Genomic DNA, 19,605 nt, shown 5'->3' with positions numbered 1-19,605 from the left:
TCAAAACTGACAGATGCAAAAGACAGGACCATGCATGATCTTCCCTAATTATGCCTACGCATAAGAATCTACTCAACAAATACTTAATACTATCTTGACATTACGTAAAAATCAGTGGAATTCAAGTGAGTCCATTTGAGCCTAGAGACTCTAGTCTAGGCTGATTCCTCTTTAGACTCCTCCCCCAGGTTCTGCCACTCCTTCTTCTACAAAATCTGAGAGCGATTGTGGAGAGGCTGGAAAAGGAATGGAAAAAGAGTAAGCCTAAATGGATAGTGAGCCAACTGGCAACTTATTTCAAAAATGACAAAATTTTTGTGTTTCCTCAACCTCTTTTTAACAGAATTTTGTTTTTAATTCTATTTTTATCTTTGTTTTTTATACTACTGTATGTTTTCTAAAAGGGACGTGGTGGCTCAGTGGCTAAGATGCTGAGTTTGTCGATCGAAAGATCGGCAGTTCAGCAGTTTGAATCCCTAGTGCTGCGTAACGGGGTGAGCTCCCGTTACTTGTCTCAGCTTCTGCCAACCTAGCAGTTCGAAAGCAGGTAAAAAATGCAAATAGAAAAATAGGGACCACCTTTGGTGGGAAGGTAACAGCATTCCGTGCACCTTCGGCGTCAAGTCATGCCAGCCACATGACCACGGAGATGTCTTCGGACAGCACTGGCTCTTCGGCTTTGAAACAGAAATGAGCACCGCCCCTAGAGTCGGGAACGACTAGCACATATGTGCGAGGGGAACCTTTACCTTTACCTTTTATGTTTTCTAACTGCTGTTTTACAAGTCTTTGCCCTTGTTCCAGGCTGCAGTTGCAGCAGTCCAGGTCATTGAGACTTCTTCCATTTGAGCTCAGACTCTGTTTTTGTTGTAAAAAACTCCTGCCAAGACAATGCACTACAATCCCCAGCAGCTCCTCTGCAGTCAGTGTCTGCCTCCAATATCCCCAAGCTTTCTGCACTGACAACAAACTACCACTGGCTCACTGCCAATCAGATGATCTTCCTCATTCAGTCCTCAGTTCGTTCTTTTCAACCTTTTCAATGCATCCATCTGGTTTTGTCACTCCTCTTCCTCTTTGTTCCAAACCAACCCACTCCAAACAATATACTATAACAAATCTTCTAGTCATTACTGTCAAGCAAAATATCGTTCTACTTCTCAGTTATGTCATCAATACTTCATTTTATTCCCTCCACATATGTATCAGTCCTTTAAGGTAATCCAGACCAAGAAACCAAAGTTATGTGAATGCTAATGCTACTTTTATTATAAGAATAAAGATAAAGGTTTCCGTTGTCCAGTTGTGTTTGACTTTAGAGGGCAGCGCTCATCTCTGTTTCTTAGCCAAGGGAACCAGAATTGTCCAAAGATACTTCCATGGTCATATGGCTGCCATGACTATACGTCAAGGTGCAAAAAAATGTTTCTACCTTTCCACTGAAGTGGTACCAACTTATCTACTTGCATTTGCATGCTTTTGAACTGCTAGGTTGGCAGGACCTGGGGCAGGAATGGGAGGTCACCCTGTCATATGATACTCGGATCTTGAATTGCCAACCTTTCAGTTGACAAACCCAGCATCTTAACCGCTAGCCCACTGCACCCCTAGTAACAGAATCTGGGAAGACTAAATGCACCTTTCTCCTCACTGCCTTTTACATGCGAGAGAATTAGGGAAAGTCATGGCTGAGATACTTTCTCAAATTACATTCCAGCTTTGGACTCGGATTTCTCTTATCTGGCCATTGCCTTGGCTGTAGCTCTTCTTCCTATTCCTCAAGGTTATTCTCACAGCCCCTTATGCTTAAAAACAATTTGATAGGAAACTGTTGTTTTATATCCACAAACTATGTTAAAAACAGATAATTATTGATAATATATAAAGCATTATTAGCATACAATAATAATTCCTACTCTTCTCTGTCATCTTTGTACTCCAAAATGTTATCAACTGTGATAAAATACACTAAGAGCTCCAAAATCAAATTAAACATGATAGGAATATAAAGAACATTCATAATATGTTCTTCGAAGCATATTAATGGGTAAAAATAGTTCATTTGTAATAATACTTATTATAGCATTTATAATAATCTGATCCAATTTATAAACATAAGAGGAAATCCATATTTAGCTAAGACATGATTTAGAAATTTAAACTAAACCATATTTAAAATCTTCTCTTTATCCAGTGAAATAAACTGTTGCCAAGCCCATTTAGCAGCTGTATCACAAAATGTTATTATGAAAACATAAAGCCTTGTTTGCAAGTTTTTCATTAGGAAAAAATGGTTTGCTATTGCTTGATTCGTATGGCTGAAGAAAAGGGACAGGCCCAAAGTCACCCATCAGGCTTTGCGCCTAAAGCAAGACCAGAATTCAAGGGTCTCCCAGTTTTTAGCCTGATATTTTAACCACTACATCAGATTGACTCTATTACATTATTGGCTTCAAAATCCTGAGTTTCAATATACGTAGAGATTAATGTATAATGCCTTACTGTATTATATCTTGATTCTTTCCTTTCCCTTTGAAACTGAAGTCAGACTTAAGACAGCCTCTTAAGAGATGATGGCTCTTGCTTTTCCTAGGGAATACAGTAAATCAAAATTGGTTAGCAGCTCCATCAACTTTCTCAATGACCCTAAACTTGAATGATATTTAACTCGAAGATAAAGAAGATTTATTCAGTTTCTATCCCTCTATCAGGTTTCTGGTAGCAGCTTTGACTGGAAGTAGTTAATTCCAAGAAGAAATATCTCAAACTCTGATTAGTAAGATTTATCAAAGTTAAACCGAATCCCAGTTCCCTACTTTGAAAGTCTAAATTAATAACATATGGTTGTTGTTTTTTTCTTATTCCCATTCTGTATAAAGGGGAAGAGGTTTTTCTCTTTTGTTGTTTTGGAAACAGTTACTAGACTTCTTATCAGTTCAAGAACTAACTCTAACCGGACTTCCGGGTGGCTCCGCTTCGTTAAATGGCGGGCGATCTCAGTCCGCCAGTTCTGTGTGATTCTGTAGAGCTGTTTAGACAGCGTTAATCTGCTGTCAACAGCTCGTAAATCTCTGCCCTCGGGCAAAAAGGGAGAGATGAGCATTTGAGCTGAAGTAGAGCCCCCAAGAAAGGCCCCAGAATGATTTCTGGTGGTTTGCTGGGAACGCTCCTTCTATAGCTTGAAAAAAAGCTCCAGAATCCAGAACGCTTCTGCAAAAGCAGAACAAAATGCAGCGTCCATCTCCGTGAATGAAAAGGATTATTGATAAATTGCCAACACGGAAAGAGCCGAAAATAGGAGGGCTGGCATTTGATTGTAAGATGATTTTAACTCCCTGACAGAGAAGGTATTTGTATTTAAGAGTGGAGATGATGAAAGATGGCGTTTTTGAAAGTGAAAGCTAAGATAAGCGAAAGCTAAGGAAATGCTGATTACAATTGTGGCGTGGAACCTTTAAGAAGAATATAACAAGATTTTTTTTTTAAAATGGAATTCCTTCTTTTTTAAAATCTCTTTTTTTTATTATCTTTTTCTTATAGTGTTTAAGAAGAAAAGTTTATTGATTTTTTTTCTTTTTTCTTTTTATTCTTTTTTTTCTTCTTCTTCTTCTTGATATTACTTAATTTAAAAATGGCCTTTAAGCAAAGAGATTTAACCACTTCCACTTCTAAAATATTGGAAATTTCTTCACTTCAGGTACGGAAATTGAGAGAGGATATTAAAGAAAGTCTAAGGAATGGAGGCTCATCTTTCAGAAATAGATCAAAAATTTAATGAAATGGAGAAAGAAATACTGGATTTTAAAGATTTGGTGGAAGAGCAGAGGAGGGAGATGACAAAATTAAAGGAATCAATTACCCCATTATTGTTATCTAGCACACAGACAGAAGAAAGACTGGATGAATTTAATCAAATTAATTTAGATTTGCAAAGGAAAATAGATGAAGTTCAAATTAATCTGAATTTAGAAAATAAAATAGACGATATTCAGGTTAAGGTTGATAAGGCAGATGAAGAAAGGGTTATATTACAATATAAATTAATGGAATATGCTATAAGGGTGAGAGGATTAAAAGAGTGTAAGGAAGAAAATTTGAAAGAGATTTTTATTCAGGCCTTTGCTCAGATAGAGGGAGTGGAACCAGAAGATTTTGAAGTTAATATTGAAAAATTTATCGTGTTAATTCTTGGTGGGCAAGGCAGAAGTGTTTACCGAGAGATGTGGTTATTTATTTTACAAATAAGAAGATTAGGTATGGAATTTTGCAAGCATTTTATAAAATAAATTTCAAATATTAGGACAAGATATAATAATGATGAAGGAAATTCCTCCTAAAATGTTAAGAAAGAGAAAAGAATTTGCCTTTTTGGTGGATGAGTTTAAGAAACATCAGATATATTTTAGATGGGAGGTTCCAGCTGGTTTAACAGTGAATTATAAAGGAAGAAAGTATTTTCTCAATACAATTTGTAAAGCACGAGATTTTTATACTAATGTATTAAAGATTGGGAATTCTTTATTAATAGATGTTAAGTTGAATGGTGAAAAGATGGTGGAAAATGTAAGACAGAAGAAGGGGAGAATGTTTAACTTTATTATATATGATTATGGTTAATTTTTGTAAATGATTTATTGTGGATATAAATGTGTAATTTTAGGGGTACTATTTGATATATTAAGGTATAAAGGAATAGGAAGATGGAATATTGTTTAACTTTGGAGGATAGATAGTAAAATTTAGGAATTTGGATTAAATATTATATTTAAGAGATGGATGTAATGTTGTTATATGGCTAATTAGAATGTAATTGTTATAATAGATATATTTTGGATAAGTTATAGGTGTAATTTTAATAATGTTATTTGATATAAGTAAGGTAAAGTGAAGATTTTAATTATTACAATTGATATATTGGATATTTGTAATATTATTTGTTGTATATAAATGTTAAAGATGTGAAAAGATGGACTATTGTTTACCCTTGAAGGTTGGACAGAAAATTAAAGAAATTAAGTTGGAAATATGAACTATTCTTGAGAGACTGCTTAAGGAAGAAAGACATTTTAGAAGAACCTTGGTGAATATTGGAAGATGGAACGTTGTTTTGATATTGATTGATGAAGGTTGGATATTAAAACTTATGTACTTTATTCAAGAACAAACATTAACTCAATCGGAAATTTCTGAGAACTCTAGGAGTGGAATGGTCTGATATATAATGGATTGGAAGAAAAGTATCTTCTTTGTCTCTGGAAGGAGTGGAGGTTTTAAGGAATGATTATGGATTATGATTTGTGCTATATTTTAATTTTGTTGTTAGTTTTATACCCTGTATTCGGTTCTGGAAGTCCCGGGGTGGGGAGGAAGGGAAGAAAGGGAGGGGTAGAAAAGGATTGATAGTTAATGTACAAAGATGATTGAAGATGTATAATTAATGTAAGATCGGAGCTGCCCGGCTACCACTTCAGAATGATGGGAAAGAAGGAAGTAGAAGAGAGAAGGAGGTAGGAAAGAGAAGAGGAGGAAGAGGAAAGGAAGGAAGAGGGATAGAAGAGGGAGAAGAAAGGAGTAGGGAGGAAGGAGGAGAGGACGTAGATAAGAGAGGGGGAGGATGGTTGTGGAAAGTAGAAGAAGGTAAAGAAGGAGAGTAAAAGGAAGGGGGTGGTGACCGGGCAGATCCGATTAATTGTATATGATGGTACATTAAATATGTTATTGGATATGTTATTGGATAAGAATATTAAAATAAAACTTTTTTAAACAAAAAAAAAAAGAACTAACTCTAACCCATCCTTTTTACCAGTGGTGAAATTCAATTTTTTTTTTACTACCGGTTCTGTGGGCATGGCTTGGTTGACGTAGCAGGGGAAGGATACTGCACAATCCCCATTCCCTCCCCACTCCTGGGGGAAGGATATTGCAAAATCTCCATTTCCACCCGACTCTGGGGCCAGCCAGAGGTGGTATTTGCTGGTTCTCCGAACTAATCAAAATTTCTGCTACTGGTTCTCCAGAACCTGTCAGAACCTGCTGGATTTCATCTCTGTTTTTTACCCAGAGGAAATTCAATACATAAATAATGTTTCTTCAACATGGGTGATCCAGTTAAGTGCCCCACTCAGTTAACAGACTGTTCTCTTTAGAAAGCAAAATGATTTGTCTAGATTTGTTGGAACAGTGTGAGTGTGTATGGATGGTGGTGGTGGTTGAATTTTAATATGATTTTAAAACAATGATGAATGGGCTATTCATCTCATGTACAAGTTTATATTGGGTATGAATACCTCCTTCCTAAAACCCTACATTTTTAAGAAGGCAAATTAATAAAGAATTAACTTGTTTAATTAAAGATATCCTATCCGTTTTCTCTCTTGCCTTTAATGTCTCTCCTGCAATCTAGCTGCTGAGCCAGCAGGCTTGGTAGTGACTTATATGAAGTACATCCAGCTGCATGACCCAAATGTCATGCTCAGAAGTGCATATTTGTGCACAGACTAAGTCTCCATTAAGATAGTATTTTGCCTAATCCACTGTGACTGCCCAAAATCTCCTGATATGTCTCAGTAATGATAAATTGTCTTATCTCTGTAGACTTTGAATTGTAAAATTAATCTAAAATGACTTATCGGTATGCAAAAGAGCAGAAAAGCAAATAATTCACAAAATATCTTTTTTTTTCGTATAAAAGGTACAAGTAGAAAGCAGGTAAAGACTCTTCAGCAGGCATTTAAAAAAAATTAAAACATCCGTTTTTCCGAGAGGAAATTCAATAGATAAATAATTGGTAATGTTTGCTCATCATGGGTCATCCAGTTAACTGCCCACTCAGTTAATAGGCTCAGAAAGGAGGTTTCTCATCCTGTAGCTCACGGGTGTCAAACGCATGGTGTCACGTTGCCATCACGTGATGGATCACAACATTTTTCTCTTTGGCGGAGCTGGGGTGGGCATGGTCTGCGTGTGACGTACCCGGTCTGTGGGCCACCAGTTTGACACCTGGTGTGTGTAGCTCACACATGTGTGTAGCTCAAATGAAAATTCACTGTATTCATCAGCCATATGTTCTGTTCTTGCCATATTTTCTCATGAACAATCAGGGTTTCAAATCTTTGTTAAGCACATATCTATAAGAGAGCCCCTAAGAAACTGATCCAATTTAAGATAAATGCCATGTTCAAGATTATCTTGTGACAAACCTGCATTGGGCATAGTTAAAGGACCATTTTGAAAGAATTTTGGATGTTTAACCGCTTGGAGAGAAGTTGGGAAATGGCAACTGTCCAATAAACTCTAATTGCAGGATCAGAACTTTAGATGTTCTGGCCATCTGAAGTTTTTCTGCAATGATGCTACCGTATCTTACCTGGACACAAAAGAAATACTGAAAGGAATATCTTAGGGTCATAATTTAAGTGGATTATCTTATTTGTCTTAATGTCAGAGCATCAGGAGAAAACTGGAGTTCTAACAACAGAAGAGTTATTTAAGTATAGTTCTATGAATTCCAGCTTGGTGTCAGAAGAGTTTCAGGAAGATGGGGGAAATGATAATCACCTCAGGGAAGAAATATTAGTGTCCTAATGGACAAGAAAAGATAAAATGAGAGGCTACAATCTAGCTGTAGCAGAGAATCAAGGATTGGTTGTTGGTTGGCCTGATTCCTTTCAGACTGCAATATAATCAGAGAAGATGATAACTTTCTTTTATGTACACTGAGCGCATATGCACCAAGACAAATTCCTTGTGTGTCCAATCACACTTGGCCAATAAAAAATTCTATTCTATTCTATTCTATTCTATTCTATTCTATTCTATTCTATTCTATTCCAATCTATTCTATTCTATTCTATGATAATTAAAGTGGACTGTCTGTTCCACTAGATCTGGACATGTTCTGTATACCCTTGGTAAAACAGTGACACCTACTGGGCTATAGAAAGTGTGACTTTTCTGGCATGGCACCTGCCCTATGTAATAGCCTTCCCTACCAAATCCGGATGACTCCAATTCTATTGGGTTTTTTTTTTTTTTTTTGGAAGGTTGTGAAAACCTGGCTCTTTCCCTGGGCCAAGGGCTGGGAAGTTAGCAATGGGAGCATGCAATTGATGACTATGGATAGCATATTGGACTTCAACTTGCCTTGATTTTGTTTTCTTTTAATGCAAAGTTTCACCATCCAAGGCTTTTTTAGATAGATGGGTGGCTATATAAATCGGGAGGAAGTGTGGGCATTGTGAGCACTATCTGTCAGTGTTTCTGGTCCTTTCTGTTGTGTTTCATTCAGAAGGTTCCAATCCTTTTTGGGACATGTTTACAAGATAGTGCTGAGGGACATCTGTTCAACCTTATATATTCGGCTGACGGAATCCCATAGCGTTCTACCTTGTCCCTCACACTGCTTGAGATCACTAGAGTGGGTGATTCCATCAGTGTGTTGATGCCAACCTGTTCTACCATTCCTTATAATCTAACTCCAAAGAGGCAATCAGTACTACTGAATCAGAAGTGGGTTTTAGCAGGTTCTGACCAGTTCTGGAGAACCGGCAGTGGAAATTTTGAGTAGTTTGGAGAACTGGTAGTAAAAATTCTGACTGGTCCCACCCCCATCTATTCTCTGCCTCCCAAGTCCCAGCTGATCGGGAGGAAATGGGGATTTTGCAGTAATCTTCCCTTGGATTGGGGAGGGAATGGAGATTTTACAGTATCCTTCCCCCTGCCACGCCCACCAAGCCATGCCAGCCCACAGAACCGGTAGTAAAACAATTTGAAACCCACCATTTTACTGAATGTGCCTAATCTCAACAACTGGGACTGGGTTAGTTTTTAAATTTATGGGTTTTTAAATGGGTTTTTTTATCTTAAATTTTTAATCTTGGCCAATTTAATAAGTTTTTTAATTGTATTTTAATCGTATTTATATTGTATTATTGTGTATTTTTATTTGGCTGTGAACCGCCCTGAGTCCTTCGGGAGAAGGGCGGTATAAAAATTTAAATAATAAATAAATAAATAAACAAGCTAGATAAAAGAGAAGACACTGAAAGACAAGACAGAGACGCTGTTGATAGCAAGTAATTGGACTTAGACATTGAGGTGAAACTTGTTTCATATGATTTTTTAGTATCCCACAAAGAGCAGACTTTCCATTTGACGGTGTCCTTTGCCCATATTTGCAGGGTGGAACCTATCGCAAGAAATGTGTTTGTATAACTGGCTATGATACCAGTTGTGACCTTCTTGATCTGGTCAGATTTTGACATAGATATATCTGCCTTGGTTTGTTTGTTTGTTTGTTTGTTTGTTTGTTTGTTTGTTTATTTATTTTTTTATTTATTTATTGTTTAAATTTATATACTGCCTTTCTCCTAAGACTCAGGACAGTGTACAGCATAGACATAAACAAATGTACAAAAGAAGTAAAATACAATATATATTTAAAAATCTAATTCCATGAGCCGAGAATTTAAAATAGGAAGATAAAATTATAAAATAAAATAGCCCCACTAAAACCCCACTAAAAACCCTCAATTAAAATTTATCATTAGGCCAGCCCTATGAAAGAAAAAAGTCTTAAGCTTGCGCTTAAAGGTCCGGAGATCGGGGTTACGATCAGTCTGGACTACTATAGTACACTTTATATGGAACATTTTTGGAAATTGTCCAGAAACTGCAAATACATTATATAGACTGTTAGCTAATTAAAAGTATGGGAATCACATGATTCGCCTGCATGGAAAGATCAGCAGAAGCTTCCAAATGCCCATCAAACATAATGTAAGTATTGTTTATATGAAAAATTATGAAGAGTTTAGAACCTGATTATTTGAGAGATTGTCTGGTTGATTTTACAAGAAATTGTCCTTTAGCGACCACAATTGGGACCAGCAACTCAGTCATTAAGTGAAGCAGTCATTAAGTGAAACTGTGACTATGCTTATCAAATCTCAGCTTTTGTTAGCTTTACAGATTTGCAAAGATAATAAATTTGAGGACTTTTTCATCATCATAACAATTGTGAATGGCCACTAAATAAATTAGTTGCTAAACTAGGATTAGTGTAATTGGAATTATTTTATTATTGTGATTTATCTTTTGCTCTATTATTGTATGCCTTGAATGCTTATTTAAGTCAAAAAGTAAGACACAGATAACTAAATCACAAAGGATTAAACTGTGAGGCCTCAATTGAAAAAACAAGGTTTACTCTTGTATATGAAAAAGAACAGTCAGAAGGTCAGTTGCTCCAAAGGTTTCTTAAGATGTACATTGGTCATACAGACTCACTTTGCTAATTTGATTTGAAAGCAATCTTGCAGAGTTACTTTTGGAAAATGAAACAAAAAAATATCTAAAACTCAGTTTGTAGGTATTGCTGAATATGCCTAGCACAACTTATCCTGTTAACCCAGTTAAGAATGGGTTTCCTGATGTATGTTTCAATCAAGTTAGATCATGAATATTCTATCTTGATTTTCTCCCCATGCTGATGTAATAATTCAGTCTTTTTTTTTATTTTACCAAGACAAATACAATGTGCACCAATAGCTTGCTTTCTTCCAAATCTGGAACTTCTGGTCATTTCAAAAGTAGGATTTATTGTTGTTTGCATGACCTAAAGACAATCAAAAATGGTCTAGGTTTTCTTTCCTTTGTTCCCAGTTATATAGTTGTGGCCTCTGGGGTTCGACAGTTTGACATACTACTATCATGGAAGTATTTTAGAGTTTGAGTCAATTTCATACAGCCTGTCTGGTAACTGTCACTTTGATTTTCTCAAACTTCATCCAGATGATAAAATAAGCTGGAAGTTTAATCAAAAGAGGAAGTAACCCCAAAGCACTCGAGTGGTTAGTAGAGTTCAGAGAATTGTTTCTAGAACAGATTCTTGAATGTTAAGACAAAAATAAAATGCTAAGATTTTCCAGATTGTCAGCAGGGATCATCTGTGGGAACTGCATTTTTTGTTTCTTTATTTACTCAAACCTTTACACACGCTAGTCTGCCAGCTTCCATATAGCAAACAACAGAGTTGCAGGCTAGTCAATTTTATTTTCACAACCACTCTGGAAGAAAGGCAAGGTTATGGGTAGCTGAAAGAAAATGACCGGCCTAAGATCTCTCTAGTTATGTAATGCCCGAGCGCCATATTCAGTTCTGTTCTTCCAAGCTGTAGTCCAAAACCTGATCCCATTGAATAAAATCTCATAACAATGCAATTTAATCTGTTTGATATTCTGATCCAAACACAAATAGATTGACTTTTTATTTCTTTCTGCTTCTATAGTACTGACCTGTGCTCCTTTCCTTTTCTGCTCACTGAGTAGGATAGATGCTACTGTTTTAAGCATCTATATTGTTGCGTTAAGGATCTATACCCATTAGAAGAGAATATACTTACATTACCAATTTCTCCATTCAAATGCCTCTCTCCCACTATTCTGACCATTCCATTATCAGCCCTTTCTTAAAGGCCTTTTAATTAGGGTTGCTTGACCATCTCCATGCTATATTTGATATAACCTATCACAGGGGTAGTCAACCTTTTTATACCTACCGCCCACTTTTGTATCTCTGTTAGTAGTAAAATTTTCTAACCGGCCACCGGTTCCACAGTAATGCACCATGTATCGTTGTCTGAGCATGCCTCTCGCGCATCGTGGATTGGATTTGGGGGGGAGGGCCGCCAGCTACCAGTTCTGCTTGTCTGTTACAGCTGGGTGGTGTGGGGGGAGATATGCGAGCTATTCTGGGATGAGGCTCTTTTGTTTGGGGTCGCACTATAGCGCCATTTAGTTTCATTTACGTAACGTGAACTAAACTTATGCACGGGCGATACAAATGGTATATTTTCAGAAATTTAAATTGTCACGGGGAATTTTATGAAAACCTAATGAAAATGTTTTTAAATAATGCTATGAAATTTTTTTTAAAAGTCAATTAAATTAAAAAAAAGGAAAGTGCTTCAGTATCAGACAAAACCCCTACCACCCACCACGAAAGCTGGAACGCCCACTAGTGGGCGGTAGGGACCAGGTTGACTACCACTGACCTATCAGTATGTATTCAGCATGCTTCTCATCTATGTTGTTCAAAGCATACTTTGAAGCAATTCAGCAACAATTTTTTGAAGGATTATATTTTCTTGGAGGGGTGGAGTCTTGGTCAATGCTCCAAGCTTTTCTTTAAAAATATGACTTTGGAAGCCCAGGTGTTTACATTTTGATTATACTCTGGCTTTTATATTTTAAAAGCCATATTTCATAGTGTAAGAGATGTGTTATATGTGATCAATTTATCTGGCCTACATGTCAGATAAGCTCAGTAAAAAGTAAAAACATTTGAAACCAACACTATTTTAAAATTGCTTTGGCAAGGATTTAGATTATCTCTTGCTTCTGGCTTGTACAAGAACATTGGTTATGAAGTCAACAGTACTGACAAAGCAACTGAAACCAGAAAACAAGATACGACAGGGGAAGTCTAGAGATGAAAAAGCCAGCCTATTAATAGTAATGTAACAACACAGGATTTTCATTGTAGTTCTAATATAATTTGGTCAGATTTTCATATTCCGCATTCATAATAAACAATGACAATAGCAGTTTCATTTATTATTTCCCTCCTTTCTTTGTATTCTATAACTGTAACTTTATGTATTTCTTCAACATAATTCAGGTCCTACATTTCCATGAATAGATATTAGAGCTGGGAAAAAGGGGAGGAAAGTGAGTTTTGTTTTACTGAATCCCATTCCTCTGCAACCCCTTGTATCCTTAAAAATCTGTTCCTGGTTGAAGAATCTTTGTGAACATTTGCCTAAATCTCTACTTAGTCATATTAACTTTTGTAAAAGAAAGAACATTTTCACTCATGGGAAGTCTTAGGATTCCAGTCCATACACCTAGAGGAGCCAGTTTTAGTACAATCCCTTCTTTTTCTTGATGCTAATAGTAGCTGTGCACATCTATATGGATAGAGTAGGAATATATAAAAAAGAAAGAGTAGATTTTCTTTTTCATGAGTTATGCTTCAGAGCCAGATCAGGAGCTCACATCTTCTAATTTAATCATAAATGCATATCTATGTATAGGGGGACGTGGTGGCTCAGTAGCTAAGATGCTGAGCTTGTCGATCAGAAAGGTCAGTGGTTCGAGTTCCTACAGCCATAAAACGAAGTGAGCTCCCATTACTTGTCCCAGCTTCTGCACCTAGCAGTTCAAAAGCACGTAAAAAATGCAAGTAGAAAAATAGGGACCACATTTGGTGGGAAGATAACAGTGTTCTGTGCACCTTCAGCATTTAGTCATGCCGGCCACATGACCACGGAATTGTCATCAGACAGCCGCTGGCTCTTCAGCTTAGAAACGGAGATGAACACCGACCCCTAGAATCGGGAACAACTAGCACGTATGTGTGAAGGGAACCTTTACCTTATGTATCGGTAGATATGATTAAATTAAAAGATGTGAGCTCCTGATCTGGTTCTGAAACACAACTCATGAAAAAGAAAAGCTACTCTTTCCTTCTTATATATATACACATCTCTCATTAAAAACTTCCAGAATATGTCATATGAGATTAATGTAGTAATTTCTAACTGGATATAAAAAACAATACATATCTTGCAAACTGAAATGTCAGAATGGCATGTCCCCAGAGGCGACAGTCTGCTGTGCCTATCTATGAGCTTCTGCTCTAGTCTTCTTCCAATAAAGAAGTTCAGACTCAGGAGAAGAGGAAGAAGTAAAAGGAAAACCTTCTCTTGAAGACCCAGCCTTGGTAAACCACTTGAACCCAAAACTCTTCCAACCGCTTCAACATTCTGGCTAAGGTGGTTTGTGGCTAAGGTGGTTTGTGTGAGGGTACCACCATGTTGGCGTTTGGGAGTGATGGGGGCCAGCTGTGATTTTTTTATTTGATTTATATCCTTCCTTTCCCTCAGGAGCACATGGAGGCAGCTCAAGTATTCTTTTCTCCCTCCCCACTACAACCATGCTGTGAGGATACTTTGGGCTGGGGGCAGTAGTGGTATTCAAATCCCGGCACTATCGGTAGCATGCGGGCGTGTGCGCAGAAGGTTCTGCGCATGTGCAGAGCATTTTTGATGATGTCTGGGCGGAATCTCCTGCTGCACCACTACCGGTTCACCCGAACTGGGGCGAACCAGGAGCAACCCACCATTGGCTGGGGGACAGTGACTGGCCTAGTCACCCAGTAAACTTATGCATCTGAAAACACAAAACTCCTTAATTACAACGCCGCACTGGCTCTTACATGCAGACTTAGTCTGACTGAGGCTTGGCTATTCAAGGCATAAACGACACAGAACTGTCTGAACAGGCAGTACAAATTATGTTTGCATCTAGTGATTCTGTGTTTGGAAATTCAAATTTATTTGATCTTTGACTCCTTGCCATCCACTGCCTGATTCTTTTTAACAGTAAATAATTGCTCTTGCACCAGAATTGGCCTCTTCTTCTGCAGCTAACTTGGGATGTTTGATTAGTCCTTCTAATATCCCTGGAACCAGAACATCCTGTTAGAAGAAAATAACTGCAATTGAGCCTAAATTACATTCTTAAATGAAATTTCCCCTCTGTCTCTCTGTAAGTCCCTCTTTTAAACTCTTTGTTTAAAATCAGGACACAAATCCTGAAGAGTCACTTATTCAGAAAAAGAGAAAATAGGGATACTCTTTAAAAGTATTTTTTAAAAAATATATTTTCTAGATATAAAAAGAAAATGTGATTTAATATTTTAAGTTGAACTTGGCATATATACAATAAGCTATATCTATATTTGATTTTCTAATCAAAATCAATAGCTTTAATCAGTGGTGGGACTTGAATAACTTAACAACTGGTTCTCTAGCTGTGTAGGCGGTGGCAGGGCCAGCCAGTGGTGGGATTTGCCAGTTCGCTGAACTGTGCAGAATCTTAACTACTGGTTTGCCCAAATTGGTGCGAACTGACAGCAGCCCACCTCTGGTTTTAATCATAATATCCATAGATTTTTAGACTGCAAAGTTTTCCCCCATTCTTCTAGATTTGTTTTGGCATAGTTTTTAAAAATATTTTATTATGATGATTTTTAAAGTCTGACATAATATTTCCTTGATATATATTTTATATATTTTAATATATATATCAGTGGTGAAATATGAACTGGTTTACTACTGGTTCGTGCATGCGCACCATGAACCAAATGCACATGCACATGCGCAGTGTGCACCAAACGAAAGCTGCGCACGCACTGTACATGCCAGAACAAGGCTTGGGAAGTTAAGTATAACAGTGCCGGGGGGGGGGTGATCAGTGGTGCGTGTGGGAACCTTTTTACTTTCTCCTCCTTCTCTCTTCTACTCCTTCTTTCCCTTCATTCTAAAGTAGTAACCAGGCAGGTCCGATCTTACATTAATTATACATCTTCAATCATCTTTGTACATTAACTATCAATCCATTTTCTACCCCCTCCCCCTCCCTTCCCCTTCCTCCCCCCACCCCCCAGGACTTCCGAGAACCGAGTACAGGGTATAAAACTAACAACAAAAATTAAAATCTAGCACAAATCATAATCCATAGTCGTTCCTTAAAACCTCCACTCCCCTTCCAAAGACAAAGAAGATACTTTTCTTCCACTCCATTATATATCAGACCATTCCACTCCTAGAATTCTCCAAAGTTTCCAATTGAGTTAGTGTTTATTCTTGAATAAAGTACGTAGTTTTAAATATCCAACCTTCATCAATCAATATCAAAACAACGTTCCATCTTCCAATATTCACCAAGGTTTCTTCTAAAATGTCTTTCTTCCCTTAGCAATCTCTCAAAAATAGTTCATATTTCCGACTTAGTTTCTTTAATTTTTCTGTCCAACCTTCAGGGGTAAGCAATAGTCCATCTTTTCACATCTTTAACATTTATATATACAACAAATAATATTACAAATATCCAAAGTGTCAATTGTAATAATTAAAATCTTCACTTTACCTTACTTATGTCAAATAACATTGTTAAAATTACACCTATATCATCCACAATATATCTATTATAACAATTACATTCTAATTAACATTACATCCATCTCTTAAATATAATATTTAATCCAAGTTCCTAAATTTTACTATCTATCCTCCAAAATTAAACAATATTCCATCTTCCTATTCCTTTATACCTTTAATATATCATATAGTACCCCTAAAATTACACATTTATATCCACAATAAGTCATTTACAAAAATTAACCATAATCATATTTAATAAAGTTAAACATTCTCCTCCTTCTTCTATCTTACACATTTTCAACCATCTATTCACCATTCAACTTAACATCTGTTAACAAAGAATTCCCAATCTTTAATACATTAGTATAAAAATCTCGTGCTTTACAAATTGTATTGAGAAAATACTTTTTCCTTTATAATTCAGTGTTAAACCTGCTGGAACCTCCCATCTAAAATATATCTGATGTTTCTTAAGCTCATCCACCAGAAAGGCAAATTCTTTTCTCTTTCTTAACATTTTAGGAGGAATTTCCTTCATCATTATTATATCTTGTCCTAATATTTGAAATTTATTTTTATAAAATGCTTGCAAAATTCCATACCTAATCCTCTTATTTGTAAAATAAATAACCACATCTCTCGGTAAACACTTCTGCCTTGCCCACCAGGAATTAACACGATAAATTTTTCAATATTAACTTCAAAATCTTCTGGTTCCATTCCTCTATCTGGGCAAAGGCCTGAATAAAAATCTCTTTCAAATTTTCCTCTTTAAATTCTCTTAAACCCTTACCCTTATAGCATATTCCATTAATTTATATTGTAATATAACCCTTTCTTCCTCTGCCTTATCAGCCTTAACCTGAATATCATCTATTTTATTTTCTAAATTCAAATTAATTTGAACTTCATCTATTTTCCTTTGCAAATCTAAATTAATTTGGTTAAATTCATTCAGTCTTTCTTCTGTCTGTGTACTAGATAACAATAATGGAGTAATTGATTCCTTTAATTTTTTCATCTCCTTACTCTGCTCTTCCACCAAATCTTTAAAATCCAGTATTTCTCTCTCCATTTCATTAAATTTTTGATCTATTTCTGAAAGATGAGCCTCCATAAGCTCCTGTAAAAAATTCCTTAGACTGTCTTTAATATCTTCTTTCAATTTCCGTACCTGAAGTGAAGATATTTCCAATAATTTAGAAGTGGTTAAATCTCTTTGCTTAAAAGCCATTTTTAAACTAAGTAATATCAAGAAGAAGAAGAAAAAAAAAAAAAAAGGGGGAGGGAATAAAAAGAAAAAAAAAACCCAATAAATTTTTCTTCTTAAACACTGTAAAAAAAAGATAATAAAAAAAGAAATAGATTTTTTTAAAATGCTTGCAAAATTCCATACCTAATCCTCTTATTTGTAAAATAAATAACCACATCTCTCGGTAAACACTTCTGCCTTGCCCACCAGGAATTAACACGATAAATTTTTCAATATTAACTTCAAAATCTTCTGGTTCCATTCCTCTATCTGGGCAAAGGCCTGAATAAAAATCTCTTTCAAATTTTCCTCTTTAAATTCTCTTAAACCCTTACCCTTATAGCATATTCCATTAATTTATATTGTAATATAACCCTTTCTTCCTCTGCCTTATCAGCCTTAACCTGAATATCATCTATTTTATTTTCTAAATTCAAATTAATTTGAACTTCATCTATTTTCCTTTGCAAATCTAAATTAATTTGGTTAAATTCATTCAGTCTTTCTTCTGTCTGTGTACTAGATAACAATAATGGAGTAATTGATTCCTTTAATTTTTTCATCTCCTTACTCTGCTCTTCCACCAAATCTTTAAAATCCAGTATTTCTTTCTCCATTTCATTAAATTTTTGATCTATTTCTGAAAGATGAGCCTCCATAAGCTCCTGTAAAAAATTCCTTAGACTTTCTTTAATATCCTCTCTCAATTTCCGTACCTGAAGTGAAGATATTTCCAATAATTTAGAAGTGGTTAAATCTCTTTGCTTAAAAGCCATTTTTAAACTAAGTAATATCAAGAAGAAGAAGAAAAAAAAAAAAAAAAAGGGGGGGGAGGGAATAAAAAGAAAAAAAAAACCCAATAAATTTTTCTTCTTAAACACTGTAAAAAAAAGATAATAAAAAAAGAAATAGATTTTTTTTAAAAAAAAAAATTCCATTTAGAAAAAAAAATCTTGTTATTTTCTTCTTAGAGGTTCCACACCAGCAATTGTAATCAGCATTTCCTTAGCTTTCACTTTCAAAAAACAAAACGCCATCTTTCTTCATCTCCACTCTTCAAATAACTTCTCTGTCAGGGAGTTAAAATCATCTTACAAGCAAATGCCAGCCTTCCTGCTTTCGATTCTTCCGTGTTGAAAATTTATCATAAATCCTCTTCAGTCACGGAGATGGACGCTGCGTTTTGCTCTGCTTTTTGCAGAGGCGTTCTGGACTCTGGAGCTTTTTTGAACTATCGAAGGAGCGTTTCCCATCAAACCACCAGAAATCATTCTGGGGCTTTTCTTGGGGGCTCAAACTTCAGTTCAAATGCTCATCTCCCCCTCTTTGCCCGAGGCAGAGATTTACGAGCTGTTGACAGAAGATTAGCACTGTCTAAACAGCTCTCACAGAATCACAAAGAACGGGCGGACTGAAATTGCCGCCATTAACACAGCGGAGCCAAACCGGAAGTCCGTGTGGGAACCTTTTTAAAAACTTTTTAAAATCATTTTTTACTACTGGCTCGGGTGAATAGGTAGTAAAAAAATGCTTTTAAAAAGTTTTTAAAAAGGCTCCAGCGATCACGTGGCACAGCTGTGATCGTTAGAGCCTTTTTTTCACTTTTTAAAAGCACTTTTTACTGCCTATTCACCCGAACGAGTAGTATAAAAATGCCTAAAAAGTTAAAAAAAATATTCCAATGATCAGCTGAGTGACACGCATTGGAACTTTTTTTAAAAAAACTTTTTAGGCATTTTTTTACCTAAAACCAGTAGTAAAAAAATGCTAAAAAAGTTTTTTAAAAAAGTTCCGATGATTGCAGAACTTGCGACAACAGCCGATCATCGGAACTTTTTTTTTTTTTTACATTTTTTACTACCCGTTCGGCGAACCAGTAGCATTTTTTACTACTGGTTCTGGAGAATTGGCCCGAACCAGTAGCATTTCACCCCGATAGATATATAGATTATACATACACACCATTTTTATCATAAATCCATTATATTTTGGTACCTTTGAGAATTATGTTTACTTTTATATATTTTAAATATACCACTCTTCCAAGTTTCTTTCTAACTATTAAGTTAACAAAAATAAATGTTATGCCGCTTGGAATGTTCTTTTCAAAAGGAAAGTTAGCATGTAAATCAAGTGAGTAAGTAACTAAATTCTTATTTCTTTTAATCTCTATTATTTGTCCTTTTCTCTTTAGTAAATGGGGTCTTCATCCCTCTATGGATAATTACACACGACAAAATAACAATTTCTGTCACAATCCTCACCCTGATTTAGGATTAGCAGCCTGATAAATTAAACAAAGCAACAGTGAGTATAGATATTTTTGTAGAAAGGGGAAAATTCCATT

The 19,605-nt window shown here is 36.0% G+C and overlaps 1 protein-coding gene across 2 annotated transcripts in view; it reads right to left on the bottom strand.

Annotated features, from left to right (window-relative positions):
- Positions 1–19,605, bottom strand: part of MARCHF3 (membrane associated ring-CH-type finger 3) — a 152,227-nt gene that overhangs the window by 93,760 nt on the left and 38,862 nt on the right. Inside the window, exon 2 of one of the 2 annotated variants that reach the window (XM_058166474.1) lies at positions 2,503–2,589. The exons of the other annotated variant lie outside the window; for it this stretch is intronic. The gene's annotated coding sequence lies outside the window, so the exon portion shown is untranslated. The remainder of the gene's footprint in view (positions 1–2,502; positions 2,590–19,605) is intronic. 2 annotated transcript variants of the gene reach the window in all.

This window comes from Ahaetulla prasina, chromosome 2, assembly GCF_028640845.1.
Source record: "Ahaetulla prasina isolate Xishuangbanna chromosome 2, ASM2864084v1, whole genome shotgun sequence".
In the NCBI taxonomy this organism is placed as follows: Eukaryota; Metazoa; Chordata; class Lepidosauria; order Squamata; family Colubridae; genus Ahaetulla; species Ahaetulla prasina.
This window is presented reverse-complemented; position numbering and strand designations above follow the sequence as displayed.